The sequence below is a fragment of the Vespula pensylvanica genome, chromosome 11 (assembly GCF_014466175.1).
Source record: "Vespula pensylvanica isolate Volc-1 chromosome 11, ASM1446617v1, whole genome shotgun sequence".
NCBI lineage: Eukaryota > Metazoa > Arthropoda > Insecta > Hymenoptera > Vespidae > Vespula > Vespula pensylvanica.
The window spans coordinates 710,766-723,265 of NC_057695.1; the positions used below are offsets into that span (position 1 = coordinate 710,766).

The window sequence follows — 12,500 nt, forward strand, 5'->3', positions numbered from 1 at the left end:
CGAAACGGCTTAACGCTACTATGCGCTTCGTCGCCTACATTTACGCGCTTCTCTCTCTCTCTCTCTCTCTCTCTCTCTCTCTCTCTCTCTCTCTCTTTCTCTCTCTTTCTCATTCTCTCATTCTCTCATTCTCTCAGTCTCTATCTCACTCACTCTATCGTATAAACTTTGTGTGCAGTACGAACGAACTGGAAATCGCAGGACGGACGTGTGGACGGGCTCAATACCTTTTAGGTACGAAAGGAAGCGAACTTCCTTCCTACCTATGATGTCACGCGCGAGCACGAGCCACGATATATGTGTATGTATGTGTACGTGTGACTATGTTAAATGTATGTGTGTTTAGAGAAAGAGAGACGGAGAGAAAGAGAGAGAGAGAGAGAGAGAGAGAGAGAGAGAGAGGTGGATGGATGGGATGGATGGATGGATAGGTTGGGTGGATGGATAGATGGATGGATGGATGAATGGATGGATGCATGGATGGATGGATAGAGAGAGAGAGAGAGAGAGTACATTAACCACCGTTTATATAATCCATCCTGTGACGTCAAGTTGTTTAATCCATTCATTATCCAATCTCTCTCTCTCTCTCTCTCTCTCTCTCTCTCTCTCTCTCTCTGTCTCTCTCTCTCTGTCTCTCTCTCTGTGTGTGTGTGTCTATCTCTGTCTCTCTTTCTCTGACTATCTCTATCTTTGTTTCTCTGTCACTCTTTCGGTAACACTGCGACATAAAAATAGATCAATTAACGGACGCACCAATGACAATGCACCATTACGTTCTTGCATTGTTGCAATTCTTTTTTTACTTCCGATTTCCCTTTCCTCATTTTTTTTTTTTCTTTTTTAAATTAATTCGAAAAATTACATTCCCTTTGGATCTTCACTTTTTGATCAAAAGGGATCCTTTTGTTGACTCTTTTTCTTCTGTTTCCCCTTTTTCCTTTCTTCTCTTTTTCTCACGTGAGAATTTTAATCGCGTGCACCGGTCGACTCGTTCGATCCGTTATCGATTTCTTTTCGACGTGAATTATTTTTAGATAAAAAAAAAAAAAAGGAAGGAGAAAGAGAAAAGGGAAATAGAGATCACTTTCGTAATACGCTTACGCTTTCAATCATAGATAATGGCTTTTCATTTAATCGTTCTAACGGAATCAGAAAAGGAGATAGGTGGGTGAACATCGACTTTCAAAAGTTATAATATTTTCTAATCGTTTCTAATCGTAACATCAATCGATTCTTTTTTTTTTTTTTTTTTTAAATACGATCGATCCAATTCGATCGAAAAGATGTAATATATAAAACCACCCTTTTCTGAATATCCGACTGAATCTCCATTTTCATTTGATCGATCTAATAAGAGATCGATTTTCTTCGAGATTGATTCGGAGATTGGATCGACTGGGGAAAAAAAAAAAAAAAAAAAAAAAGAAAAAGAAGGAAGATTCTTTTCGAACAAAATACTTTTGTAAATTAAAAAAAAAAAAAAAAAAAAAGAGAGAAAAAAAAGATTCAGAAAAATTGACGACTTTTTCGCTTTCTCTCTCTCTCTCTTTTTCTTTTTTTTTCTTCTTTTTCTAACACAAATTTCATTGTAAGAACGATACATTACATTACCTTCTTTTTCGAGCTAGAAAAAAATTTTATTTGCAAAAAATATAAATGCATCTTGAATACAAAATATGATAGAAGAAGATAAAGATAGAAAAAAAGATAGAGAGAAAGAAATGGACGAATAAATCGCGAAATTTGTTGGAATTGTCGATTCATAAATAAAAGGAAAAAGAAGAAAGAGAAAGAGAGGATGAAAGAATGATTGAAAGATCGTAGTAGAAATAAGTTTTCATTTCTTTTTTTTTTTTTTTTTCTTTTTTCATTCATTCTTTTCACTTTTCGAGATTTGCACGAAAGGAAAAGTTTCACGTGTATCAGAAGGGATCGAGCCTTGAAATCTATAATACGAACTGATTAACTGTGTGTGTATCTGTTGTGTGTACACGTGTGTGTGTTCGTAATACACAGCAACACGGAATAGTGGGCGGACGTAACAACAACGAGCAAACGATTCAGATATCAACGTCAGTGATCTTCATTCTGGATTTTCTCCTTGTCTTTTACTTTTTATTTAATAATTTTTTTTTTTTTTTTTTTATTACGACAATTGATTAATTTCTGTTCCACGTTGTCGTCGTATCGCGTAATCGAAAAAAAAAAAAATTATTAAGGGGACGAGCCGCAAATTTTTTCTTGTTCTTTTTTTTTCTACATCCTCTTCGAAGAGGAAGACGAAGTAAGAGAAAGAAAAGGAAGAAAGCAACGAATGAAATTATTAGAAATACGAACGTAGAGTTAGATCGTTCGATTTTGAAATAACATAAATCTGTAATGAAATGTAATCTTCATAACTGCGATAATTTAAAAGTGAAAGTTTAAAAATGAACTCATAGATCACTTATTTTTTCACGAATTTAATTAAATCTTTCTTCTAATCTAATTTTCAAATATTATATATATATATATATATATATATATATACATAAATATGTATGCATATATTTATTTATAACATTAAATATGTACACACATTGTATTAAAAAAAAAACATATATATATATATATATACGCATATATAAACATGTAGTGTAGTATAATTCTTTTTTATCAAGTTAGAAAAAAAAAGAAAAAAAAAAAAAAGAAAAGAGACCTGTTGAGAAACACTGTGCCAGGCGGGACGATGTAAAATAATTGTCTGGTGATAACGTAATAATAATACATGGTTCTCGTGGTCAATAATTTTCCAACTTCGTCGAAGGCGGTATGACGTAAGGGCAAGCACGACGGTCGATAAGAATTCCGACGCCTCCATTCAGTCGAGTACGAGAGAAAGAGGAAACCCGGACACACGAGAGAGAGAGAGAGAAAGAGGGAGAGAGAGAGAGAAAGGAAGAGGGAGGGTGGTGAACAAGGGGACAAGAGAAGTCAGAGGGGAATCGGATACCGATACGAGAAGTCACGATTACGAAATCGTATTGCGAGCTCAAAGAGAACCATGGAATCTCATTCCAAAGAAAGAAAGAAAGAAAGAAAGAGAGAGAGAGAGAGAGAGAGAGAGAGAGAGAGATGATTTTTATCGATATGATCCTCTGTTTCTTCAAAATCGAAATTGAAATTCTCTATGGTAAAAAATTGTAATATCCTTTCAAAGTCATAAATGTATGTTTTGATATAGAAAAGTTACGATATAGAAAAGTTTTAAAAATATATATATATATATGTATGTATATATATGTATACATATATATATGTGCTCAAAGCTATATATTCGACAGTATTATTTTTTTCTTAATAAAATTCTATTGATTTTTAGTAGACAAAAAATTATAATCATAAGAAAAAAAAATATATATATATATTATTTATAGATATAGATACGTGGATAATAAACAATTTCTCAATTTAATTGTCCTTTTTAATTTTCGAGAAAATCGTAGACAATATAATTCTATAACAAATCCGAAATTGACAGACGAATATATATTACATATATATATATATATATATATATATATATATATATAAATATACATTCAAGGCTAATAATTTTTTGCTTATCACTATAAGACGATTTCATTCGAATCTGAGCATACAGTATCATTCATTTCAAATAACGTATCAGAAAAGAATAAGAAAAAGAATAAAAGAGAGCAATAGAGATATATATATATATATATATATATATATATATATATATATACAGAATAATAAAATGATAGAGAAAATCGATAGTTTATGATATCTCGAATATATATCGATGATGAAAAACGTCATACGTTTGCCTTTGACGATCTTAACGAGTCTCTCTCTCTCTCTCTCTCTTTCCCTCTCTCCTTCTATCTTATTGAGATAGATAATAGTTTACGTTGGGTATACTTTCGCGGATAATTTGCTACGTGGAACGATAATAAAAGAGAGAGAAAAGGAAAGAGAGAGAAAAAGAAAAAAAATATATATATATATATATATATATATATATATATATATATATAATGTAACTTACACGTGAATACACGTTTGTTATCGCGTGTATTTTACGCAACAAGTCGCTCGTACGCGTGGGTCTCAGGTGGCGCCATGACGCAACTTCTTTATCGTTTATTCGGTTATGCTTGGCTCCACTTGATAATCGCGACTATGACTACGACGACTACGATGATGATAGACTTCAAGATAATTATACTTAACACCTATCGTCGATAAAACGATTTTCCTATTTTTTTTTCTTTTCTTATTTTTTCTTTCTTTTTCTTTCTTTTTTTCTTTTCTCTTTTTTTTTTTCTTCTTTATCTTTCGACTCTCAACAAGGAAACTTCGAACGAGTCGTATCTTCGACTTGTAAGAATGTTGGAATAATTTTTCTTCTTCTCTGTCTCTTTTTTTTTTTTCTATAAATTTCAATAGATCTTTCATGAAGAAGAAAGAAGAGAATGAAAAGTATTGTATCTTTACTTGTATATAGATATTTTTGTTCATTGAGAAACGATTTTATTGACAATATAGATCTGCTTTTATAAATATTAACTTTCCGTTTGTAATAGTTTCTATCGATTTAAAAATAAAAAAAAAATAAAAAAAAAAAAAAAAAAAAGAAAAAAAAATATCTTTGAAACCATCATAAAAAGGATATTTAAAGATTCAATGACTATAAAAGATATTAAAAGTAATTTCTACTTCAATAGATTTCCATTGATCCTTAATAAAATGGGAAAAAAAAAAAAAGAGAGAGGACAAAAAATGTATACCATCTTTCTAATAAATTTCTATTGCTCCATTCTTTGTTTTTATAATAACCAAAAATATTTTTCTTTCGATGAATATATTTTTTCATTCCGAAACAAAGAAAAAAAAAAAAGAAAAGTAAGGAACTTTTAATCTTGATAAACACCGATATAAATTCTTACATAGATTCATGTTGATAAGTTAAAACAATGATTGAGAACGTACGAACTAATTCCCGTTCGGAGCTTGGAAATGAGCCTTTAAAACCGTCTCGATCTCATCCGGCGACCAACCCTCTCGATTCCTAGAAGTATCGTCGTAGTCGTCGTCGACGACGACACGGACAATACAAAACCATTGATTAATTAAATAATTAATTAATTAAATAATTAATTAATTAATTAATTAATTAATTAATTAATTAATTAATGAAATTTTAACGTACGTATCGGTCTGCGCACAAAAATGTTAACAAAAACGAAAAAAAAAAAAAAAAGAAAAGAAAACAAGAAAGAGATTTAAAAAGAAAAACGCTACCAAGTATCTTATCCCATCGAACGAACATACAAAGATATCGTACAAGTCGACATATAATACAAATAAAACGAATTTCAATGAAAATTAGATAGGACGATATTAAATAATTCTTGTCGCGTCTTCTAACATTACACTGTCACGTACTTAAACGAGAGCGTTAATAATTCGATTAACTAAAAAAGAAAATAAAAAATAAAAAAGATTACGTGAGATCGATCGATCGATCGATCGAAATGACGAAATGAACGATGATTTATCGCTCGTAAAAAAATAGAAAAAAAAAAAAAAGAAAGGAAAGAAAAAATATGGAAACGTACGCTCGGACAGATCACTCTTTTTTTTTTCTTTTTTTTTTTTTTCTTTCTTTCGATTCAACGAGCCAGAGAGAAAAAAAGAGATTACTTTTCGTGATCGTGAGAGAAAGAGAGATAGAAAAACTATGATGATACGTACGGCACTGTCTACTCGTTAAACGTGCTTGGGGAGAGGGGAAGTGACGTCACCCTGACCGGAAACGGGCTACTCGCGTGTTCGAGGCGAAGATCCGCGCGGAGGCGAGCAAGTGACCCAGTTTACAAATGCGGCCAAAAAAAGAAGCTCGCGCACCGATCGTCCGTCCGGCCGAGTTCGAGATACTTCGTTCGTTGATTCGTTGATTCGTTCGTTGATTCGTTCCTTCCCCTCTCCTACCTCTCCTACCCCTCCTATCTCACCTATCCCTCCTCCTACCATCCCCTTTTCCCCTTCCCACTTTCCTTCTTACTTCCTCACCTCCTCACCTCTTCACCTCCTCACCTTCTTTGACCTCGTATTTATTTACTTTGGAACAAACCCTTTGAACGAAGGACTAACTCTCTTTATCATCACGAGTACAATATTACGAAGGGTTATATATGATTTATTTGTTATCGTTGTTTTATCGTCGTCCATGTTTGTTGTTGTTGTTGTTGTTGTTGTTGTTGTTGTTGATTACTTTTTTGTTTGTTTCTTTTCTTTTTCTTTCTTTTTTTTTTTTTTTTTTTTGTCGTCCATAAAAATCATTGATCGAAATCGTGTTAAATTCATGTACGAGGATATTATAATGGATTATTAGATCTCTAAAGATAGGTATGATTTAGAAAATAATTTTGTCCTTGAGAAACATTCGATCGAAATCGAACCGAGAATATAATAATCGAGTTTTAAGATCAACGCGATCGGTATGACGACTTTGGACAAATTTTCCTTATATTCGTTCGTTTAAGATCGTCGATTGATATCGCAACGAGCTCATGTCCGAGTGGTATATATAATAATCGATTTTTAAGATAGGTTTAACTTCGATAATTTTTTTGTCTATATCTGTTTGTTTAATTCGTTGTCGTTCAAAAGAATCGTCGATCGATATCGAACGATTCGTATCGACGATATTATAATTGATTTCAAATCGTCGCGATTTAATTCATGATGATAATTTTTAAGATTTACTTTTCCTTTTTTTTTCCCCCCCTTACGTTTCTTTTTCCTGTCGATTACGAATCTATCTTCTTTTTTCTGTTTCATCGGGATCATACTCTAGCGATAACTTGACTCTGTTCCGTCTCATTTTGTCTTTTTTTTTTTTTTTTCTATATTGCGTCTGTAAAATAACAAAAAAAAAAAAAGAATGTAAAAAAAAATACCAACAAAAAAAAAAGAAAATAAGAAAACGAGAAGGGACAACGAGATAAGTTATATCGCTCTCTTTTTCTCTTTCTCGATATATATATATATATAAATATATTATATTTAATTATTAATTATAATACAATTATTTATATATTAATATATATATAAATAATAAAATATTTATATATATATAAATAATTTTATTAATTTATTTATTTACGCCCCTATATCAAATTTACCGTAATTTCCGGAAGTGACTTCGAGGTTCGTTTATCTCTCATTAACGCTTCAAAATATATGCCTTTTATAGATGTTACAACATCATTGGGGTGGGTGGACAAGGAGGAAAAGGAGGAGGAGGAGAACGAAGAGAGAGGAAGAGAAATAGGGTGGTTGGAGAGGGGGAAAAACATAGTTCGTTGACCCAGGCTAAGATCTCCTAAGACTACCACCGATAGAAAGATTGATCTTTCTTTATCTCTCTCTCTCTCTCTCACACACACACACATATACACATTCATTCTCACTCTCTCTTTCTCTCTTTCTCTCTCTCTCTCTCTCTCTCTCTCTCTCTCTCTCTCTCTCTCTCTCTCTCTCTCTCTTTCAAAAAAAGTTCGACTTTATATCTTTGGAAAGTTAAAATTATTAATCGATCTTCTACGACGTTGTTCACTCTAAAAACTATACTTCTTTCTCTTTTTCTTTTTAAATGAATGAATCAATGAGATAGACAGAGACAGAGACAGAGAAAGAGAAAGAAAAAGAGAGGAATAGAAAAGGAAGAAGATATACGTAACGCTTACGGTTATAGCCATTGTGACGAGTTCTAGCGTGGGAGAAAAAAAAGAAAAGAAAAGAAAAAGAAAAAGAAAAGTATTTACTAACGACGAGAAGAACGAAGTAGTATCGGTGTTTTCATTCATAAAAATTGAATTTCTCAATGGTGAGAAAAAGAGAATAGATCTAGATGTATACACACAGCTGTTAGGGGACTCGTTTATGTACGTGTGTATAATATAGGATCAAGAAAAAGTGAGTTCTTAAGACGATATTAAAAATAATAATTGTTCTTAATACTAATAATTATATAAAAATATTGTTAAAATAATAATAATTGTTTTTCTTTTTTTTTTTCTAAAAATTAATCGAAAAATTAATCCTATTAGAAAAAGAGTTTGTTGATGTTTCTAATCAACTAAAGAACTTTCGACCCACATCCTGTATACACACACACACACACATATATATATATATGTATGTACACACATATATAATTGTAATGAAGGTGTAGATTGTCTTACGCAAATACAACAAACACATGAATGAAACTAATTATAGTTTGGAATAATAACAAGAATAATTCATTATTTAATTAGTTAATTAATTTAGTTAATTAAGTTCATATATATATATATATATATATATATATATATATATTGTATATATTGTATATGTATAATTTTTCTGTCATTATGGTAACGGCCCATATGCAAAATACCCACACAAATAGACGGCAGGTACTATCATAGATAGGATGGCACATCGTTTAAAAGATAAAGGACAGTCTGTAAAAAAGAAAGAAAAAAAATAGTCCCACGATATGATGGCACATTGTCGAGTGTACCGACTATAAAAAGCAATACCGCTAAGCTGCTCGTAAAACCTGACAAAAACTCGCCAAATATAGTACTCGATTCTCTCTCTCTCTCTCTCTCTCTCTCTCTCTCTCTCTCTCTCTCTCTCTCTCTCTTTGGCTTCACAGTAATATATTTCTCGTTCTTTTTATATCGCTCTATTCTTTTCTCTATTCAATATATCAAAGTAACTTACTCGTAATAATAAAAAGAACAAAAAGAAAAGAAAAAAAAAAAAAAGAAAAACAAGAATAAAAAAGCATCGAAAATCGAATAAATACGATCGATAAGTTTGAAAGAATACGATCGAAGAACTAACAAAAAAAAAAAGAAAGATTTCATATTAAATTTCTTAGATCTTGAAATTATACTAACGATTTGAAAAATGAAAAAAAGATCTCACGATTGTAACGAAGTCGTTGGAAGTATGTTTCCTTTCATTCACGATTAACTATAACTTATATATATTATTAATAATCCAACGATCGACGATAGCCATTATCGGCAAGTTCAAAAATTAACGATTGATGCTATAAAAGTTACACAAGAAGAAGAAAAAAGAAATCTTCCCATTTGTATACAATAAAATGGAATTTTGTAAGGGGAAAAAAAAGATGTAAAAAAAAAAATATATATATATATATAAGAAAAGAGAAAAGAGAGAAAACAAATTTTTATCCTGAATTTGTATCCTTTTCTAAATTGAGAACCACTGTATGCCGAAGGAGAGTTCCCACGCTGGCCCGCATCATGCTCGACTATATCGCGCGGCTTAGATACCATATACTATGGTTCTCTTTATCCGTCAGTGGGCACCGTCGTGCTAGTTACTTCGTCGAGTTTCGAGGAGGCTCTAGCCTCTACTTGATTGGCCGATCGTACAACCAATTAAGAAAGAGAGAGAGAGAGACAGATGGATAGACAGATAGATAGACAGAGAAAGAGAAAGAGAGAGAGAGAGAGAGAGAGAGAATAAATATTCTAACCTCGTACTCGTGCCGAGCTGTCGTCTCTAACTCGACTCTAACGCCATGTTATCCACAATGGCGGATACGATAACACACGACTAATATAAGAACATGAAAGGGAATCGTTTATGGCAGTCATTAATATTTTCCGGTTTCCTACCTTATTTTTTTTCCATTTTCTTTCTTTTTTCTTTTTCTTTTTTTTTTTTCTTTTCTTTTCTTTTAATCTCAAGATCAACTGCGCGATAAATAATGGCGCCGGTCTGGTTTTAAGAGAAAAAGAAAGGGGGAAGAAAAAAGGGAGAAAAGGGTAGAGAAAAGATCGATTATTTTCGATCGATTAAAATATATTAGAATATTTTTATATAATAATAATAATAATAATAATAATAATAATAATAATAATAATAATAGATTTATATTAAAAAGTCACGATGTACGATGTACGATGAATAAAATAAAACGAAATCTAACAGAGAAAATAAAAAGAATTGTTCTTTTTGTCGAGTGAGAAGAAGAAATCATAATTATCATTAAAAAGTCTACTACACAAACGGACAAAAATTTCTCAACCCGAGCGATAGAATATTGTTTGCTAGGAGCTCACACTCGACATAGATAGAATATAATCGTCTATATATCTAACGTTCATTCTAGAAACTAATACGTAACTACAAATGTTTCCCCGCAAACAAATTTTCCATTCGTCGATATAATAAATAACAGGACGTTGAAAACCAACGATGTCTAATAAAACGAACGAATGTATATGCATGCGCGAGTTCTCCATTGTTTTCCTCTTATTTTACTTTTATTTTATTTTATTTTATTTATTTATTTATTTATTTATTTATTTATTTTTTTTATTCAAAAAGAGAATGAGAGAGAAGCACGAGCTTTATTTTATAAAACTGTTGAGGAAGAAAACGGGCAATGTTTTTAATGGACGTCAAAGAACGTTTTACTTCTTTGGAGAATGTGCAAAACGTTCCATCGCAGTGGTTCTCAACTTTCCTCTATTACAACGAAACGCGTTGAACCACGATATCAAAAACGAACATCAAAACGTAATTATTACTCATCGATTGGTAAACGCGTAAACGTTTTCGATACGCGTATCCAATCTTTTGGGCCTAAAGAAAAAAAACAAAAAAGAAGAAAAAAAAGCACGAAAAAAAATTTTAAATAAATAAATAAATAAATAAATAAATAAATAAATTTATACGACGATATTATTAATGAGTCAAAATCCGAAAGGAATCATCTTTCATGTGCTTAAAATGGAAAGAGAGAAAGAGAGAGAGAGAATGATCTTTCAGAAGAAGAAGAAGGAGAAGAAGAAGGAGAAATGATATTAGAGAGGGGATAGTCAAGCAATCGTGGAGTAAGTATATACGTTTGTATATACATGTATGTGTTTTAACATACGTGTTTGTATTTGTGTATGTATATATGTGAAAAAGAGAGAGAGAGAGATAGAGAGAGAGAGAGAACAGCCAAAGTTGAACGAACCCACGCGCGGACCAGAAGCTTTGCTAATTTTTTAAAGACCCACCTACAGACGTACAAAGAAAAAAAAAAAAAAGAAAAGAAAAATAGATAAATAGAGAGATAGATTTTACCATCATTACTATCATTATAATCGCCGTTACTATTACTATATCACCGTTATAGCTGAAACGAATAATCGTCTAATTTTGGTATTTACAGATCTGTGTACTTATGTATCTACAAAATTCGTGCGATTTACGTACTTATATGTGTGTGTGTGTGTGTGTGTGTGTGTGTGTGTGTGTGTGTGTGTGTGTGTGTGTATGTATATAAGCGAAGTTTCTATTCACAATTCGAAAGGAAATATATCGTGGAATGTTGCGGAGAAACTCGATAGAATTCTTACGAGTTTAACCTGTATCTCTTTCTCACATTCTCACATATACACATATACAGATACACATACACATACAGAAACATAGAAAGAGAGAGAGAGAGAGAGAGAGAGAGAGAGAAAACACGTGCACGTATACGTATACACACGTACGAAGAAGTACTTAAAGTCTACGATGTGATCTTGATAACGCACCAGAGAAAGAGAGAAAAAGAAAGAGAGATAGATAGAGAGAGAGAGAGAGAGAGAGAGAGAGAGAGAGAGATCGTGTAATCGGTACGGTAATAAAATATTCGTTTGCTAGGCAATGACGCGCGAAGAACACGAGTCTGATGAAATCTTCTGAGTTCATCGTGTCGGTTCTGCGTGAGAGATAATAATAATAAAAAGAAAAAAGAAAAAAAGAAAAAAAGAAAGAAGAAAAAAAAAGAAGAAAAATAATAATAACAATATTACACTAATAATGTTAATAATAACGATGATGATGATGATGATGATGATAGTGACGATGACGACGACGACGACGACAACGACGATGATGATGATGATGATGATGAAAGAAAAATTAAAGAGAAAAAAAGAAAAGAATAGAAAAAGAGGAAACAAGCGTTCATTATTTGTTAAACGTTACTCTTCGAGAATTCTAGCAGCGTAGTTAGAGCTTAGAACTAGATAGTTAGCTAGCTAGCTAGCTTGCTAGCCAACTAGCTTAGGGCGTATCACATGTGTATATACGTGTACATATATATATATATATATATATATATATATATATATATATATAAATATATTAGACACATATGCCTGCGTAGAAAGAAGATACATAGCAAAGAGACCATGAAATTCCTACACGTGCAAAGTTTCAAGGACGGGACGCGACTCCTCAACAACTTCCAAATTCTCCAAATAAGAGAGAAAGATAGAGAGAGAGAGAGAGAGACAGACAGAGAGAAGAAATCAAGTCTACGATACGATATATACATACATACATATATATATATATATATATATATATATATATATATATATATAATATATGCATGTGTGTGTATATGT

The 12,500-nt window shown here is 31.8% G+C and overlaps 1 protein-coding gene across 1 annotated transcript in view; it reads right to left on the bottom strand.

The window, feature by feature from the left end:
- LOC122632998 (zinc transporter ZIP11) overlaps nucleotides 1-12,500 on the bottom strand; it is a 92,811-nt gene that overhangs the window by 756 nt on the left and 79,555 nt on the right. The gene's annotated exons all lie outside the window — the stretch shown is intronic.